At 41.4% G+C, this 17,227-nt stretch overlaps 1 protein-coding gene across 4 annotated transcripts in view; it reads right to left on the bottom strand.

The window, feature by feature from the left end:
* The window catches only part of FRYL (FRY like transcription coactivator), a 165,290-nt gene that overhangs the window by 146,967 nt on the left and 1,096 nt on the right, over positions 1–17,227 (bottom strand). Inside the window, exon 1 of one of the 4 annotated variants that reach the window (XM_056490336.1) lies at positions 13,232–13,419. The exons of 1 other annotated variant lie outside the window; for it this stretch is intronic. The gene's annotated coding sequence lies outside the window, so the exon portion shown is untranslated. Of the gene's footprint in view, positions 1–12,250; positions 12,355–13,231; positions 13,420–17,227 lie in introns of those variants that run through there. 2 more of the 4 variants (XM_056490337.1, XM_056490338.1) reach the window with 2 other exon arrangements.

Raw genomic sequence — 17,227 nt, 5'->3', positions numbered from 1 at the left:
GTCAAGAATTTCCCAATGCTTTAGAATTCTGAATTTATCACTGACAAGTTAAAAACGATAAAAATATATTTGTTACATTTGTCTTTAAAACTGCTGTCCTGCTCAGGAGCTAATTATTCTTAATAAGTTTTACCCATGAAAGAGAAAAATTAAAACTGACACCAAAATAACATCTGGTTTCCCACACTCAGCATATTCTGCATGCATCCATTCCTTATGGAAGGTTTTAATTGCACTTTAGTTACAAACATTTTTATTAATCATTTATAACCACTCTCAAATGCAAGTAATTCTGAATCAATTTTTTCATACTAGTCCTTTTATTAATTTCTCCTCTGATTTTTTTTGGGTTTTTTTTCATCTGCTCAGTTAGCAGGAGGATGTGGTCAGAAAAAGACACAAAACAATATTTCAGATGGGTCTTCCTAACAAAGCCTTTAGAACTTCTGGAGAGTCCTTCACAATAGAAGTTTGTATGCAGCTGACATACTTGCCACAACTTGCCTAAGCAGCAGTTTCTTTTTGTGCTTCTATAGTGCCAAATTACAGTAAAAGAAAGCACTTTAGTATTTTTAATTTTACCCTGAAGGCAGATCAAGCATTTTCAACTGCTTATAACAATTCAAGTCTCATCACGCAGTAGCAGTCCACCACTCCGGAGCACCTAGTTTATTTGGGGAATTTTTTTTTTTCTTCTTTGTAAAACTTATAGCTTGAAAAATTCCAGGAATTTTTAAATTCCATACCATGAAAATTTTCCAGGAAAAATTTGTAAAAAGTCCTGTACACTCAACATGATTTTCAGTGCTCTGATGCACTAGTTTCCTTTAAGGATATGTGAACTATTCAATCATCATCAATTCTTCTATGTACAATTTGTTCCACTTCTTAATTAGTGTTTCCAAAAATACAAAAAGAGAGACCCATATAAGTGCAATCTAAAAGTAAAAAGCCACATCCTGACGATTTTAACATGTAAAAGACAGCTTAAAAGTGGGACTGTGAAACAAGCAAGAAAATTAGATAAACTCTTGCAAATAGGAGGCAACCTGATGTTTATATATAGATTGGGAATGTATTACGTAATTCCTTGGAAAAACAAGTTAAGTGTTTTAAAGACTTGACCAATTACAAAGGGAAGCATTTAAAGACAGACAGAATTCTGACTGTGAATTTTACCTGTTAAATTTTGCAATTCTTTAATAAAAAGGTTAACTTTTTTCCACAGTCTGCGTGTTTGACAGTGCAGTGCATCAAATACCCTAATTGTCTGAAGAGGTAAAAGTGATGTCTAAGTTAACATAGTTTTCTGCACAGCAGGAATGTATCACCTTTCATTTCACCTACATCAATAAACTGTACTATTCCCTTTTTTCTCTTCTTTTTGCTCTGTTTTTTTTTTTTTTTTTTTTTTTTATTAAAGATAAGCAATAGTTTAAATCAGCTCACACCAAACCTTACATTCACCCCAGTTTGAAAGAGTAGGTCAGCTGTCCTTTAACTCCTCTCCAGATACAGTCACTGGGAACAGCACTTTAACACAATCAAACCCATGCCTTATTACCCTCCATACCCAGACAGAAATCCACCCTGCCATATCCTGACATTTCAGATCAGTACCTCAAGCAAAACATACGTTCTGATTAGAGGCTTCCCTGCTGGCTGCCTTTGGAACAAACACATACAAACACATCTTCCTTCTTCATCACACCAAATCTCCCCTTCCCACCACACCACCACCCAATAGCTGCTAAAGGAAGGAAAAAGTTAAATTGAAAACTGACTTGACTGTCCAAGCATTAGGAAGATACTGTCCATTCAGCTAGTACTGTTTGGAAAGAGGCCAGAGGGTAGGAAACCCAGGAAAACCCATGCAATGTACCCAAGTATTTTTGTACACACTGAGCAATAATGAATTTTATACTTTAGCTGCTGCCCAGAACTTCAAGAACAACTACAGTTGGATTTGAATACAATTGGAGGCATTCTACAGACTCAAATCTGATCAGATTGACTACAGGAAAAAGAAAGTATCAGTAAAGGTAGCAAAAAGGTCAAAAGTCTCCAACAGATGCCAGTGAAGCTTACAGTAGCTACAGCATATTGCTGGGTCATTTGGCTTCATTTCCTAAGGGCAGCTGACAAGTTAAAATGTAACTAACTTTATCAGATTTGAAGTCAAAGGTATCACACAGGTGTAGTTTCAATGTTTGGGGTTCACCCCTACAGAAGATTTATGAAAAGTTAAGAAGCAGAACACGAAAAAAAGAAATATCATAAAGTTGAAAATCCAAGAGGTTTGCTATCATGAGGTTCAAAAAACAGTACACAGAAAACTGATGCCATCTCTAAGTTTTCATATCTGAAGGAATTCAGAATTCCTCTAACAACCTGAATTGGAAAACACAACTAAAAATCCAGCCAACTTCAAATCTGACCAAGTAACAGCAGATGTAACTTACACAAACTTTTTTTTGGGAGGGGGGAGAGGTATTCACAAAGCATTATTTTCAAGCTGTTATATTATATTCACAGAGTGGCTGCTATAATGTTGGCTACTATGTAAGATGGAAGTCAACTTTTAGCTCTTGAGCAGCAATTAAGATGCTCCAATTCAGCACACATTGCTAAGCATTGCACAGCAGGTCACTTCCAAAAAACTTCAGGGATGGGGATTAACACCAATATTGCTGGAAATCACCTTTATTTAAGAAGATACATACAATACACTGAATTAGAGCCTTCTTAATAATTATTGTCCCTAAAGATCTAATAAGATGATACTTCAAAAGAAAGAAAGAAATACTTATAGTTTTAGCCATACGCTAGAAGTGGTGGTTCCATGCTACAAACCCTAACCAGGCTTCAAAACATTGTTTGCTTTTACACAGGTAGAATAAAGGCAGATAGGAACCATACCAGCTTTTATGACATCATTTGAAAAATTACAAGAAAAAGCTTGAAGTTTAGGGGCAAACATTTACACAAAGGTTCTGTGGTCACCCAAACCCATAACTTCAGCATTTTCTAGAGCTAAGTAACCTGCTGTCACAAGCACTCCTAAGACAACATACCACCCCTGGTGAGCTCTGGTCCTCTTGTCAACTTACACCACCCCTCATACCCTCAGGAGGTAGAAGGAAGAAAACACTGTTAACTATAAACTAGATTTATTATACAACATATTGACTATATACAAGACTTTCCTGTTACAGACCAATTACACTTTTTTTCCATTACAGCATGGGGAAATGATACCAGAAGGCTGAAAGTTTTCCAGTGGCTCACCAATCCCCTTGTTATCCCAACCTTTTCTTCATAGGGCTTGCTGTCCTCCCAAGTGATACTGGTGACTTCCATCAGAAATAGCAAAAAGAAGAGCCTGAAAGCACCTGAATATTATGGAAGTCACTTTTCAGCTAATTACCTCAAAATAGGATGTTGTAAGAATAAAAAGGGGGAATTTGTTTCCCAGGCTCCTTAAACCCAAATCTACCCACTTTCCTTACTGAAGCTTGGCACAGTGTGTACGAACAGAAGATTTTTAGTAACAACTTGGTTCTTTTGCTTCCTGTAAAAGTTTCAAGTATATTAATAGTGTATAACAATAATCAACACCACAAACTAAAAATGGTACATGATGAACTGAGTGTTACTAAATACTGTCAAGAACACAGTACTCCTGCAATATTCTCTCAATTTCACCAACCATCTCCTTAATGGAAAGCAATTTTTTTCCACTCCATAATCCACACAACCAGCAAGGCTGGGTAGGTGCTGATCAATTAACTGTGAGGAACCACAAAAGCCATAAACAGGAGAGATACAGGGTCACTAAGGCAAAAACCAAACCTTTAGGGGGCTTGTGCAGCGAGAACTTCATTAAATACAAATATTGCAACTGGAAGGTGCATAGATCATTGGCATGAAATTATGTAGGTTCAGCTTTTACATAACTGATATGGAAATGAGAACACTCAAAGGGCATATCAAGATCACCTAAAAGGATTCATGGGGCAAGAAAAAAAATCTGCATGTCTCAATTGTTACAAAACTTTCTAATATAACCACCAGCACTTGAAAAATACATGTGTTTTACTGGTTCAACACTTTCTTCTTCCAAGAATTAAAAACAGCTCTCCATTTACAAATTGACAATGTTCAGCTGAATATTTGTAGTGAAGAAGGATTTGCAAGATAAGTTTGAGGGCTTCATACTAAACGTGTAATTATTTGACCATGATAACTCAAAAATGGGTTATTTGAATTATCTTTTTCTTAGTTAGCATGAAAAGGGACCAAGTAAGTGAATCCCAAATCATATCCACTGGGCCAAGGCTGCAAACCCTGCCTGTTCTTTGAATCTTTACCACAACTTTTTATCTTTTGGAGTCTCATTTCAAAGTATTAGCAGCATTCTAAAACTCAGACTGTAGTTTTATCACAGTAGAATGGATTTTTCCAACTATGCCTAACCCCTTTCCTGTTTCTCAGATAATTCTCTTTAGAAAAATTGCCATTACAAGTGCCACAAGACAAGGAACCCATGCCTTCAAAAACCAGTGATGCAGTTATACCTTTCCAAGGGGCTAATGCTGCTTTACCCCTGCTATTTTCTGACTGTTGTCTTAGAGTGTTTCTTTAGCTGTAGTACAGAACCTAATATTTTGTGCCCCCCAAAAAGTGACCTTAAGTATCTTCTATTACATCAACTATTAATCTGGACTAGCAATCAGAAAGTACTTCTCTGCTGCTTTTCAAGAAACTGCAGCAGAGAAATACTTTCTCTGTAAGTGATCTGAAGAGGAGCAAGAAATTACAGCTCTTTCGTCTTAGCATGAGAGGTTGTAAGCAATTCAGACTACCTTAAAGAAATGTTTGCTTCCACCAGGAAAACAGCCAAAACAAAGTCTAAGTCTGTGTAGTATTTAAAAATTTGTGCCGGAACACAAGTATTTCCAAGAGAAGAAATGAGTAAGACTCCAGCTTGCCTAATCTTATGTCCCCTAGAATTTATCATCACCTGTGCCTTCTTATTTCCTATACGCTAGGAAAAGAAAACAGCAGAACCTTATGAAAAGCAACAACCATCCTCTTCTCCTCAAATGCACTGCTGCCTGCAACAGTAAAACACAGTGTGTCAGGAGTGTTTGCATCCATCTGAACACCACTGCTCACCATCATCTACATTAAGAAAGTTTGACACAGGAAAAGTGAGAACTTCCATGAGTGTGCAGTGTAGGCAAGAAGCTTTAAACTCTGACCTCTGTGTCACCAGTGCTATAGCAACAACTGAGAAAATGCAAAAAACGCTAAATAGCTTTAGAAACTAGACTCCAAACTAAATTGCAAGCACAGCTAAACTAAAAATGAGCCCGAAACGAAATAATTTAGATCCAAAGAATAGGATTTTATCACACCTTCAAACTGCTTTTGGCAATTTCCTATTTTTGAAAGCATCTCAAACCAAAACCAACAATCCCTTTTTATTCAATCAGCTTTTGAAGATCAGCATGCAGAAGGGTCTAAACACTTGAAATTAAGGAATATTAAAGAAATCAACATCCTATGTAGAATATTTCTTTCCTTAACAGACTGTTAAGGCTCAAAATACATTCTCTTTTTTAAAAAGTGCTGAAAACTACATAACACTGACCAGTTCTGTTACTGTATCCATACAAAGAAAAATGTGGCAATTTTTCCTAGTTATGATATAACACTAGGAGGAACTGACATGAACTTTATGCACATTCAGTACCAAGGTCTATATTAATTAAATAAATAACTCCTCCCCACTGCCCTACCCACACAAAAAAAAGCCTCACCACTTAACTCCCTCAAACACAGCAGGAAGCTGCTTTCCCCACTTCCTCCTCTCAGAGCATCTTCAGCAGAGGTTAAAGTCAGGTCCTATATACAAAACACCAGTAGTTCTTCCAGTATACTGACAGACAACAATGAAGTAGAACATCAATAATATATAATATAGCAAGTATAACATCAGTTAGCACATTTCTTAGCTACTCAGACAGTTGCAGAAAAACACTTAAATTTATTTATCCAAACCTAGTGCAATTATCCCTGGCCTCTGGAAATAGAACACAAATATTGCATAAAAAGCAGTAGTGCTAGCTGCTTTTGAACTACAACGATCAGAATGGGGACTTTGTTGTACCTGCAGACCATCTCAAGCCATTCTTTTTTCCTAAACTGTAGAGTTCATAGAGCCTGTATTTACACAGGGTGAGATATGAACTTGTTTTGCACTTTTTTTTAAAAGCTCAAATGAGGCCAGTCTGCATTCTCCAGCATAACAATAACAAACACTAAAGTAGCTGAATTATTCTTCTTGTTTCTAGGCACACAAGGTTAAGAAAGGCCTAGTGATTTCTCTCTCTCTTCTGCATTCTAGTATTCCAATAAAAATCACATAGTAGTTTTCAAACAGCCACCTGCAAAATTCAGAATGTCTTGTGTCCCTAACAAATGTCAGTTCTTAAACCTGGAACATGTGTTTCATTGAGCTAGAGTGACAAAGATTTTATGCTTTTAAACTACCTAAGTTAGATGTAAGAGTTTTATATACTAAATATGGTTTGATGGGAACATGTAAAAAATACTTTCAAATTATGGAGACTAGGTCATACATGAAAATGGAATTATTTATTCTTAACTAAAAAAGGTAAGATGAGAAAAACAACTGGCACTACTTCATGATGTGGACTACACTATGCAATGCCTTCTTTAGGTACCCTTCCAGGAGACACAAGGTGGGGCTTCAAACTGGATCAAATCAGTTGCACACAATTTACCTCAGCACCACAAAAATACAAGTACAATCTATGCCAAACTGATTGTTTGTTTATAGATTTTTTAATTGCAGACCATAATATCATAGCCTGATCATGATTTACAGGAAGAGAAGTGTTCATAAATGCTCTTAAATAAGGTTCATTTCCCCCCAATATAGCAAAGGCCCAAAACTATACAGAAATGTTAAAGAAATCTGTAGGTAAAACCTCTCAGTTTCCTGCACCAAAAACTTGTTCTGTTTATTTTGTACTTCTGTTTACCCAGCTTTCTGCTCCCACACTTGCTATCTACCCCTCTCACCCTGCCCAGCTATTCACCTAACAATTCTGCAGGTAGGTGCATGTAAATACTTATTAATATACACAAAAACACATCTATCAACTCCATCTGTAAAAAATTCTGATCCCAAATTTCATATGCAACACCTACCACCAAAGTAATTTCAAATGGTAAGGGTAGCAATGGTAAGGTCTAAACTGAAGAAGCAGAGGGAATGGGGCAAATTTCCATGATTATCTGTGTCAAGAAACAAAGAGTACCAGGTTTGCCATATCCAAGTGAAGATGCCAGGGACACATACTGCTACTCCTGCAGAGAACAAGAGCACTCATTTGCAAATCCTTTCTCTTTATGAGCTGATGTGAGTTACCAGGAGCTCTCCGAGTCACACCAAGAGTCATCATGGGACAGTGACTACTCATCACCCTATCCCAGGGAACAAACAGGCCAGTCACAGCGCATAGGGCAGTAGTTCTTCAGCGTTTTGGATGACACTGGATGTTTGAACGATGTCTACAGAGGTATAAATCTTAGTATTTTTGCTTACAGCAAGTTTTGGGGTTTTTTTAAACACAGTCAGGCTTACTGGCAGATTAGATTAGTTCAATTAAAATTCTGTCAATGTCAAAATGTCCAGCTGCCATGGGCACAACCCCAGCAGTTTTTTCTGATTTAGCATAAGAGTAGAAGTGGTGTTGAAAGGACTACCCTCATGAAAGACAGATAAAAATTACTACAAACACTTCAGATATTTTCCATGCTAATGCCTCTAAAGAGAATCAGGCTTTGTCCAGGTCCACTGTTAGTTGCAAGTCCTCTTTAGGACATGGCAATTATAAAAGAAGAGGCTTCTTTATTTTGCAAAACTGGACAACACCAGTGGAGAAAAAGTCAGTCTTTGCAATATCAACTTCAAATGCAAATTCCTGAAGTCTCACTTTACCAGAACATTTCCAAGCCTTATGTACAGATATTCCTTCACTTTTTTTAAAAAAATAATTAATCTTCTTAAACAGTTTCCCACACTGAATTACTAGAGCCTTATCTTCTGGATCAAGTACAACAAAACTATCTTGATTTGCAGTTTTTATGCTCTCTCCAGCTCTTATTTTATAAACATATCCAACATTATATTCAGTTACTCCAAACAAACTTAACTGCAGAGGGCTGACAAAACCTACACAATTATTGTCCTTGAGACTACTACAAAAGCCAGCAGTGCAAGTTCAACAGCAGGAAGCCTACGAAAGGCTAAGCAAATGGGATTGCATATTTCAAGGCAGGTCTTACCCATAACCTCACAAGGATCTTTTTAGCACACACCATTTCATTTTGCACTCTTCTCCCTTGCTTACATGCTGCCAGGGTATCTTTGAGCTCCTTGGATACTCTCTGCACAAGTATAACCAACATCATGCCAATGGGAACCAAACTACTGGAGGCCCAAGGACTGTAGGCAAAAGTGATACTTACAAAAGCTGTATTTAACCTACAACTTCTCTTCCCCCTTAAAGTAATATACTTCAGCAGTAATATCTTTTGTTGCAAGTTGTGTAGTTTATGAAGATAAAGAGAAACCTTGAGATGACTATGGAAGGAAAACAGGATCCCTAAGGTTTACCAGCAAGATACACCCACCAGAATATTAAAAAACCTTTATGAAGTCCCACTGAAAACCTCTCTGGAATACTTTATAGAAGTCTGGCCAATGCATGCTAAAAAGACTAATTAATATATGAAGAAGGCAATTATAGCATTTTAGTATGATAAGGTGAACAAGAAATCTCACCCAAACAAGAGAGAGTCTGGTTTATCTGGTTTAGCAAAATTATACTATTACTGTCTAGAAACAATCAAGATAAGGGGAAACAAACATTAAAAAGAAAAAATTGCTACCCAAGATGAAAAATAATGTTGGCAACTGCCACTGACAAACTGCTTTAACATACATTTGCAAGTATTCCCAAATTACCCATTATTGAGTTTTGAAGCAGCCTTCCAATAGTTAGGTGACAAAACACACAAAGCTTATTTTATTATCATGACCATCTCATGTAACTTCACTTTAAAAAAAAAAAAATTAAAAAATAAATCTTAGAAGTGAGAGAAGAAAAACATTGAAGCCAGGAGTCTTCTCCCATTTTCTGGAATACAAGGAATAAAAAGAAAATAGGTCACCACACTAATTCCAAAATGACCACCTGCACACTCAAGTGGCAAGTCAATAGCCCCAAGACTACTGACACTCTTGTCTAGCTATTTCAGCCTAGGCCAATCCCAGCTCTTGAAAAGTAAAGTTCTCTTACACCTGTATGGACCATACAGCTGTATGGATGCTGCTAAATGATGGAAGAAAGGTCCTTCTGTACCAAGGTCTGTGCAAACTCCACACAGCTCAGTTTAGACTACCATCACTAACCACAAAAAGCAACCCATGTTGCTTCTGGTGACAAGAACAAGAATACCTATGTAAAGAACAAACCAATAAAACCCCAAACCTTACAGCAACAGCATCAGCACACCAGGTCCTTGTACCAGATCAAATACTTAGAGCTTTCAGAGAACCTCAAACTCAACTTTAGAAGTTTGGTTTGGTTTTGCTTTTAATACTTGTTCCTCTTATATTTTTGCATGCAAAGTAAGTCACTGGGAAAAGCTAGGGATAAATATAAAAACGCCTCAAAACTTAAGCCATGTCCAGAGCAAACATTGTTGTTCAACTAGCTCAAGGGGATTTTTTTCCTTTTTGATATCTTCCGGTGATAGCATTGGACACTTGCTGTTTGAGATTGTATTCTGTCATTCTTCCTGGGAGGTGTTCATGTCAGAGGGAATTAGGATTATAATAGATTTGGGGGAGGGGAAGGAAGGAAAGGAAGGACAACACAAGTCTTAGAAGAGACAGAGCTATATGGCAGCACACAGATACTGACACCATTAACTGTTGAGTGCTGAGGACAAGCAAGCTAAACACCAGAAAGAATTGCTCTTTTAGTAAATAAAAAAAAGGCAGAAGCAACCCCAGCTGAGTCAGCCTGGCTAACATCTATAACTAGAGTTCATCAGGATTTAAAGCAAGACCAGACAAGAATAATGCTGAATTCTAAACCCTCCTAACATTGCAACACTTCTCCAGCCCACTGTGATTCCTGGGAGGATTATTGCAGATACAAAAGTTGTAAAGGTTCAAAGTTGTTTGGGTGCATGCAGAAGCTGCACAGAGCAGCAAACCACAGCCAGGCCGTGCGCTAGGCCAGCTGCCCTCCCACTGACAATGAGCTACATTGCATTTCCTACTAGTAAGGCAGGCCAGTACCTACAGGTACAGGGTCACAAACCCTGAAATATTATCCTTATTTTTCTCACAGGAACTCACATAACCCACATGCATACATAGCTCCTTCCTCCAACATTAGCTACACAACACCTAGTTTCTCTTAAACTAAGGCTTACATGTAGGCAAAAACTGCTAAAAACTCATGGCACTCTAAGCTAGAAGGAGCACATTATACACCCCTGTCCAGTATTACGCAAGTCCACTGAAGCAAAAGGTTTGCCTTCACATCTCTTAAGGAACTCAGACAAAAAAAGTTAAACTTGTCCTTTAGCCCTTTACACAATAATGTAGTGGTCTTCACCCAGCAAGATGATGAAGACAAAACCCTCTGAAATACAAAGCTAGATATAGAATAGGCTACTCCTGCCTGACACGGAATACAGTTTTCCAAGCTGTTTTCCTTGATGCATAGCCACTGAAGGGAATTATAATCTTCTTAAGTTCTTAGAAAAAGTAAATACAGACAGCATGATCTCAACTGTATTAGCAAAAACTTTCAGCATACCAATTAATTTTATCAACCGAAATTAAAAAGTGGAATTCACAGTGTAATAAACATATGAGTACCACTCTTGAATTGTTGAAGCCTAGCTGGATGACTCTGCAAATCACTAATACAGTAACATGAAAAATGTTCTACTTTTTGCCTTAGCCTCCACAACCTACAGCTTCCCTTCTTAAAAGCATTATGCTATTACGTGACAACCAGCTATCACCATGCTTCGGTTCACTTAGGTCAGTCAAACAGAATCAGAATTAGTTGCATTCTCTAACTTTACCTTAACTAACCTCACAGAAGAATTAAACAACTTTTCTTTTGAAATGAAGCTCAGCAACAACGTTCTACAACATCCCAAAGCAACATACCACCACTCTGCTCCAAGGAAACTACTTCCAGAGAACTCAGCACAGACTTTAACCAAATCAATTTTGGAATATAAATAAGGAGTCATTCACAGCAGCAATTTGCCCAGGGAAGTCGGTTGTCTACTGCCAACAGCCACCATCAAGTACCACTAAGGACCTTTACAAACCCCAGATAAAGGAAGCTTTTGACACTGAAAATGTTGTTCTCATCTTTAAGTACGTGACTTACTAAACCTGCAACACAATTTTTACAGAGTGGTTTGTTTCCTTCCTGAGACAGTCCCACAAGATAAGAATCAGTGTGGTTTTACAGCACTTGTTAAAAGATCTTTCACAGAGATTCTGAAGTATTCAGCACATATCCTCAGCATGACAGTAACGATGCAGAAGCAAAGCTACTGAAACAGTCTACTGAGGAAATGACACGGTGAGGAAATACTTCTTAAGAAACTACAGTTAATTTCACTCTTTGCTCAATCCTCAATCAGCAATCACCTTCTTTCTCAAAGTACTCTATATACTCCATGAAGTCTGCAGCAGGGAGATATGCAGTGCACAAAGGAATAAAGAACTCGTTTTTTGGTTTAGTATATTTCTTCCTTAACGTTCATTTCAGATTTGTAATTCTCGAGGAAGTCCAGATTACACTCCTGATGCCTTGTCTCCAGATTGCCTTCAAGATCGTATTAGCAAACTGCTTTTGCAACTCCCTCAGTATAAGTGACCACCAAAATATTTGAGATTTGTTGGGTTTTCAGAGGGTTTTTTATGTTTTCCGTCTGATTCCTCGGGATGTTTCAGCTAGAGGCATCCTGATTGTCAAACAGTGATTTCTGGCCACGACACAAACTGAACCGCCCACTGAGCAACAAATATTATCACATTACCAAAATACTAGAAACAGACACATGAAGGTGGAGAAGGGAAAACTAATAAAACCGTTGCAATACTTACAGCCACACAAGTACAGCTATCTGAGCCTGCAAAAACTGTGGAAGCCAAACTTGGTCCTAAAAGCACCTCAGAGCGACTCCATCCGCGAGGCGCTGCACACTCAGCGAAGGGCGCGCACACACGTCTCCTACTTTGCCGCTCAAGTCTCCCAAGTTTCCCCCGAAGGCGGGGGAGCGGGCCAGCTGAGCGGAGGGCGGCACGGGCAGCCGGGGGCGTCGCTGCTCGCCCGCACCGCCCTCCCCACCAGAGCCGGGACGCGCGTTTCTCCGCCGGAGCCCCCGGGCACCCCCAGGCGGGGCGGGGCCGGGAACAAAGCCCGGCTCCGTGCCACCCTCCCCGCTCCGTCCCGCCATTCCCGGCCGGCCTGGCCCGCTCCCAGCTCCGCCATCCCCTGCGGCGGTGGCTGCCCGGCGGCTGCGCGGCCCCGCTGGCCCGAGGGGCGGCCGGAGCCGGCCGGACGGGTGCTGGAGTGGGGCGGGACGAGCCCGGCGGCGGCCGCCGCTTTACGCTCGGCCCGCGGGGCTGTGCGAGCGGCGTTCCCACCCCGGGGGCTCCGGGGGCCGCGGGCTGAGAACGCCGGGCACACACGGGCGGGGCCGCGGCCGGGGAGGAAGGGGCGGAAGAAGACGGAGCGCGGGCCGCGGAGGGGATCGGAGGAGGCTCCGTCTCCCCGGGGCAGAAGGTCCGGAGCGCAGGTGTGGGGCGGCCGGGCGGCGCCGGGCGCACGTAGCAGCGCCGACCGCTGCTCCGTCTTCGCCCTACTCGTGCCCCCGCAGCGGCGCCGGGCAGGGCCGCCCGGCCACACGCTACCCTCCCTCACGTCCCTCCCCTCCCCGCCGTAAACAAAGCGGCGAGGGCCGGGGCAGAGCCAGCGCCACGGGCCGCACAGCACAACCCGCGGGCTCCGTTCCCGTCGGGGCAAGGCGCCCGCTCCTCCCTCCGGTCACCCACGACCGGATCCCGGCTGCGCCGCCGCCTCACCTCTCCCGCCGGTGGAAGCTGCCGCAGCCCCGGGCGCCGCCGCCTACCTCAGCGCGGCTGCGGTTCCCCCCACACTTCAGAGCGACCCTGGTGGGAGCCGGTGAGCGACACACGCCGCCGGCATCCCCCGCCGGCTTTATCCCGACACCGCCTCTCCCCTCCGGCACCTCGACGTCCCGGCGCGGCGCTCCCGCCCCCCCCCCGCCGCCCCATTGGCACGCGCCGCCCCGCCCGGCCCCGGCGCTCACTGGGGCAGGCGAGCAGCACTCACACGGCCCCGCCCCCGCGCCCCCTCCCCGTTGGCTCCCGAGCCCCCGGCCCGCCCCCGAGGCACCGCCCCTACAAACCCTGGCCAATCGCGAGGCAGCGAGGGGCGAGCCGAGCCTCCGATTAGCTGTGCCCGCCCGCTTCCCGTGGCTGTGATAGGCCGGGGCGGCGGCCGGTCCTGCCCCCGCAGCGCTCGGGTGCCGCGCCCCTCGAGCCGCCCGGCTCCTGCCCGGGCAGCGCCCCGACCCCCGGCAGCTCCGCGCAGCCCCGCACCGGGCCGGCCCCAGGGAGCCTCCGCGCCCGCCGAGACAGCAGGACAGATCGCTGCTGTTAAGAAGGCCGGTATCATTAAGGTAGCCGGGAATCAAACGCCTTTCTGGGCACGCAGCAGCGTGCTGGGAAACATCAACGAAGTGTCCTGGCTACTGAGGCAAGAGGCCCCGCAGAGGTTCCGCCGCGCCGTCAGGCTCCTTTCGCCCGTAGGAAGCTCTTGGAAAATCCGCCCTTCCCCCAAGCGAATAAGGGCAAATATTTGTGTCTCGGCCAGCTGCACAAATGCTGAGATACCGCCTTTTTGCCAGGAATTACTTGCGTTGTTCTACCAACGCGAACCGCCGGGCTTCCCCCGCAGAGGCAGCCTGGCTCCCAGGAAGCCTGCGGGGCAGGGCAGGGCAAGCTGCCACCCCTGCACGGCAGACAAAGCACTCGGACTGCTCTGGCCATTCGCTTTGATTTCATGTAATTCCCACAGGCGCCAAGCTGCAAGGTTTATCGCAACGCACTGGCAGCGAGGCGGAGTAATAAAATAATTCACAACATCATCCGCAGAAAACTGAGATGCCACTGGGACTGGCCAGGATTTCACTAATACAACAGGTCTGGTGGTTGGAAGTAACAATGTATTTCTAAACAATGCAAAGATCTGAGAGCCAAGGTTAATAGAAACATTAACTCTTTAACTGGTTAGAAAGTAACTATATTTTCTGATGAAGTGGCTCAAAGCTTCCAGGCATTAAAAAAAAAAAAGAAAAAGAAAAAAAAACCACACGGGGTAGGGGTAAAAGAAAGAAAAATAAATACATGTAAAGTGTGATTAAACAACACAAGATTAGCAAAACAGTATTAGAAAGAATCCTGAAGTCAACATTTTCCCACTGTTAAACATAAGCCTGTCACGCAAGTACTGTATTATAATAAGCATTTCCGACAAAACCAGAACTGAGTGAAAAGTACAAAGAACAAATGCACCAGCACAACAGTTGCAACCATTTCTATTAGAAGTTCAAAGTTCTGTACCACACTTTGCACGATTATGGTTTATTTGGAGTAAAAGCCCCTCCTTAATTACTTCTGTCCATGCGCTGCTGTAACCTTAAGACCGATGATGTACTTCAACCTGCAGAAACCAGTAGGAAAAGAAAGTCGGAGAGGAAAAGAAAAAGGTATCCTGGTAGCTGAGGTTAGCTCTTCCCTGTCGATTTAAGAATTTTGTGGAGTACTTTTTACTGTGTTTTAACAACACTACCACAGTCTAAACGTGGGTGATAGAGCACTTAACAAGAAAAACAGGATTCATTGCTACTGGTGTGAATCATTTCAGACAATTGATTGAAGCAAAGTACGTCACAAGTTGCTTCTGATTATGAAGTTATTCTGAGTTAGGGGCTCAGTGATCTTCCCAATAAATGAGTGTAACCGAGATGAGCAGCAGAACCTCACCACCAATGAAAATCAGAGCACTGGTATTTAACCCTAAGCACCTAAACTCTACAGGATATACAATCACTTTCCAAACCCAAACACTCCTTTACAAAATAGCCAGCTTTACAAAATAGCTCTAAGGATTAGTTAACATGTAAAGCAATTTTCAAAATACATCACAGTTCCAGTTAATATTAATAGCAATCATTATCTATGTGGGTAAAGTCCTTACTAATTGAGGCTTTGACTATCAGCTCCTCAAAGACACCCACTCTTGGTTCGTGCTGATGTGCCGTAATGCCTCAGGCAAATAACTGATTCTTTGTTTGCCACTTGTAGTAGTTACAACAATGCTCTTTTTTTTTTTTTTTTTTTTTTTTTTTTTTTTTTTTTTTTTTGTATGAGGCACTGTTATTTCCTCATTATGGAGAGATTTTCCAAATACAGTCCTGTTAACTCTTGGCAGCCACCAGAACCTCTCAGCTGTTGCATTTTACAGCATTGTCCAGAGGACCAAGCAAAAAAAACAACTGAAAAAAAAAGAATAAAATCATCGTTCACATTGTTCTATGTACTTGAGCCCATACACTTCCAGTACTTGTTTTGGAGACTTTCCTTACCAGATCAGCATTTACTCCAATTCTTTCATATATCTAATGGTTTCAATTATGTCTTATACAGTATTGTAAAACTTATTTGTTAGGCCACCTCTTTGTTTTGCAGCAGAGTCATATAAAACCTCTAACTGACTGTTAATAAGGGCACGAAAAAGAAGTTATCAGAAAGGCAGACTTTTAAGCCACTTGACAGGCTGCACTGAGCTTACCCTAATAATTCTTTGAGCTCCACCTCCAAGAGTTCTGAATATTCACCACTTTGTTTTGCAAAGTACTGTAATTAGAAACCATGTGACTTTCACGCCTTCCAACTTGTTAACCTAAGTAATCAGTTCATTTTAAGAGATCTCATAATTTGAAAGTTTTCATTTTTCCTTCAAGGCATCTCTTTCACAAGAAATAACTTCTAATTTCTAAAGGCTAACTATTAAGTTTTTATATTATAGTATTTTGAATCTCAAATATATTTATCATTCTTACACGATAATAAATCATAAAAGATAAAAAGTTTAGAGACATAGGTACCTGAGTTGTAATAATTCTAAAAATAATTTTGACTCCTAAAGTAGCCCAAAATATGTAACTTTATGCTGTTACAAAAATTCTATCGTTTTTGTGTTTAAAACAACACAGAACAGCAATTATAAAACAGCTGCTGAAGCTCCAAACCACCATCTTGCCTGTTGTTAAAACTAACAGTTTAAGATGCCTGAGAGTTCTAAAAACTGCTCTAGTGCATAGATTTATAAACAAAAAATGGCATATTGCATAATGGCACCTGTTAAAGCAGAAAGTAGAGAAAATAGTATTCAACAAAGGGGTTAAATATCTAGCCCTAAGCCTTGCAAGAGAACAATGTTTTATGTTTATCAGAAGGACTTGGTGATGCCATCACCGATCACAAACTGAAGTTCTCATAATTGCATGAAAGATAGCATAAGTATAAAAGAAGTTGTAAAAATAGGCCAGAAGGTCAGAAAGGGTGTCCTTGTTAACATTTCTTTCAATGAATGAACTCTAAAACTAGGTTTTGAGTACAGAGAATGATGTGCCAAGGATGTAGATGTGCTCTACCATCTATGTTGCATTTGGTCCTACAACTGAAGTTCTAAGCCAACAAATGGATGTATGTAGCCAGCTGAAACCTTTAAGTATCTCATAAGCAGGCTGTACTAGGTAATATTTTTGAATGGATATTAAACTCAGCAGTCTGCTGCATGATTTTATTTTTTTCCCCCCATTAGAAGTCTAAGAGACTTGAAGACAGCAAAGTGGGAAAACTGAATGGATAATGATTAATTTTTCAATAGAAAAGCAAAGCAGCAGCTCAGAGCCATTATTTTCTACAATGAAGGAGACTAATTACCATTTCCTCCCTACTGAAGCTCGATATTAGAGAAGGTGCAATTCA

This window comes from Oenanthe melanoleuca, chromosome 4 (assembly GCF_029582105.1).
Source record: "Oenanthe melanoleuca isolate GR-GAL-2019-014 chromosome 4, OMel1.0, whole genome shotgun sequence".
Lineage (NCBI taxonomy): Eukaryota > Metazoa > Chordata > Aves > Passeriformes > Muscicapidae > Oenanthe > Oenanthe melanoleuca.
The sequence above is the reverse complement of the archived record's forward strand: the minus strand, read 5'-3'. Positions and strand labels throughout refer to the sequence as shown.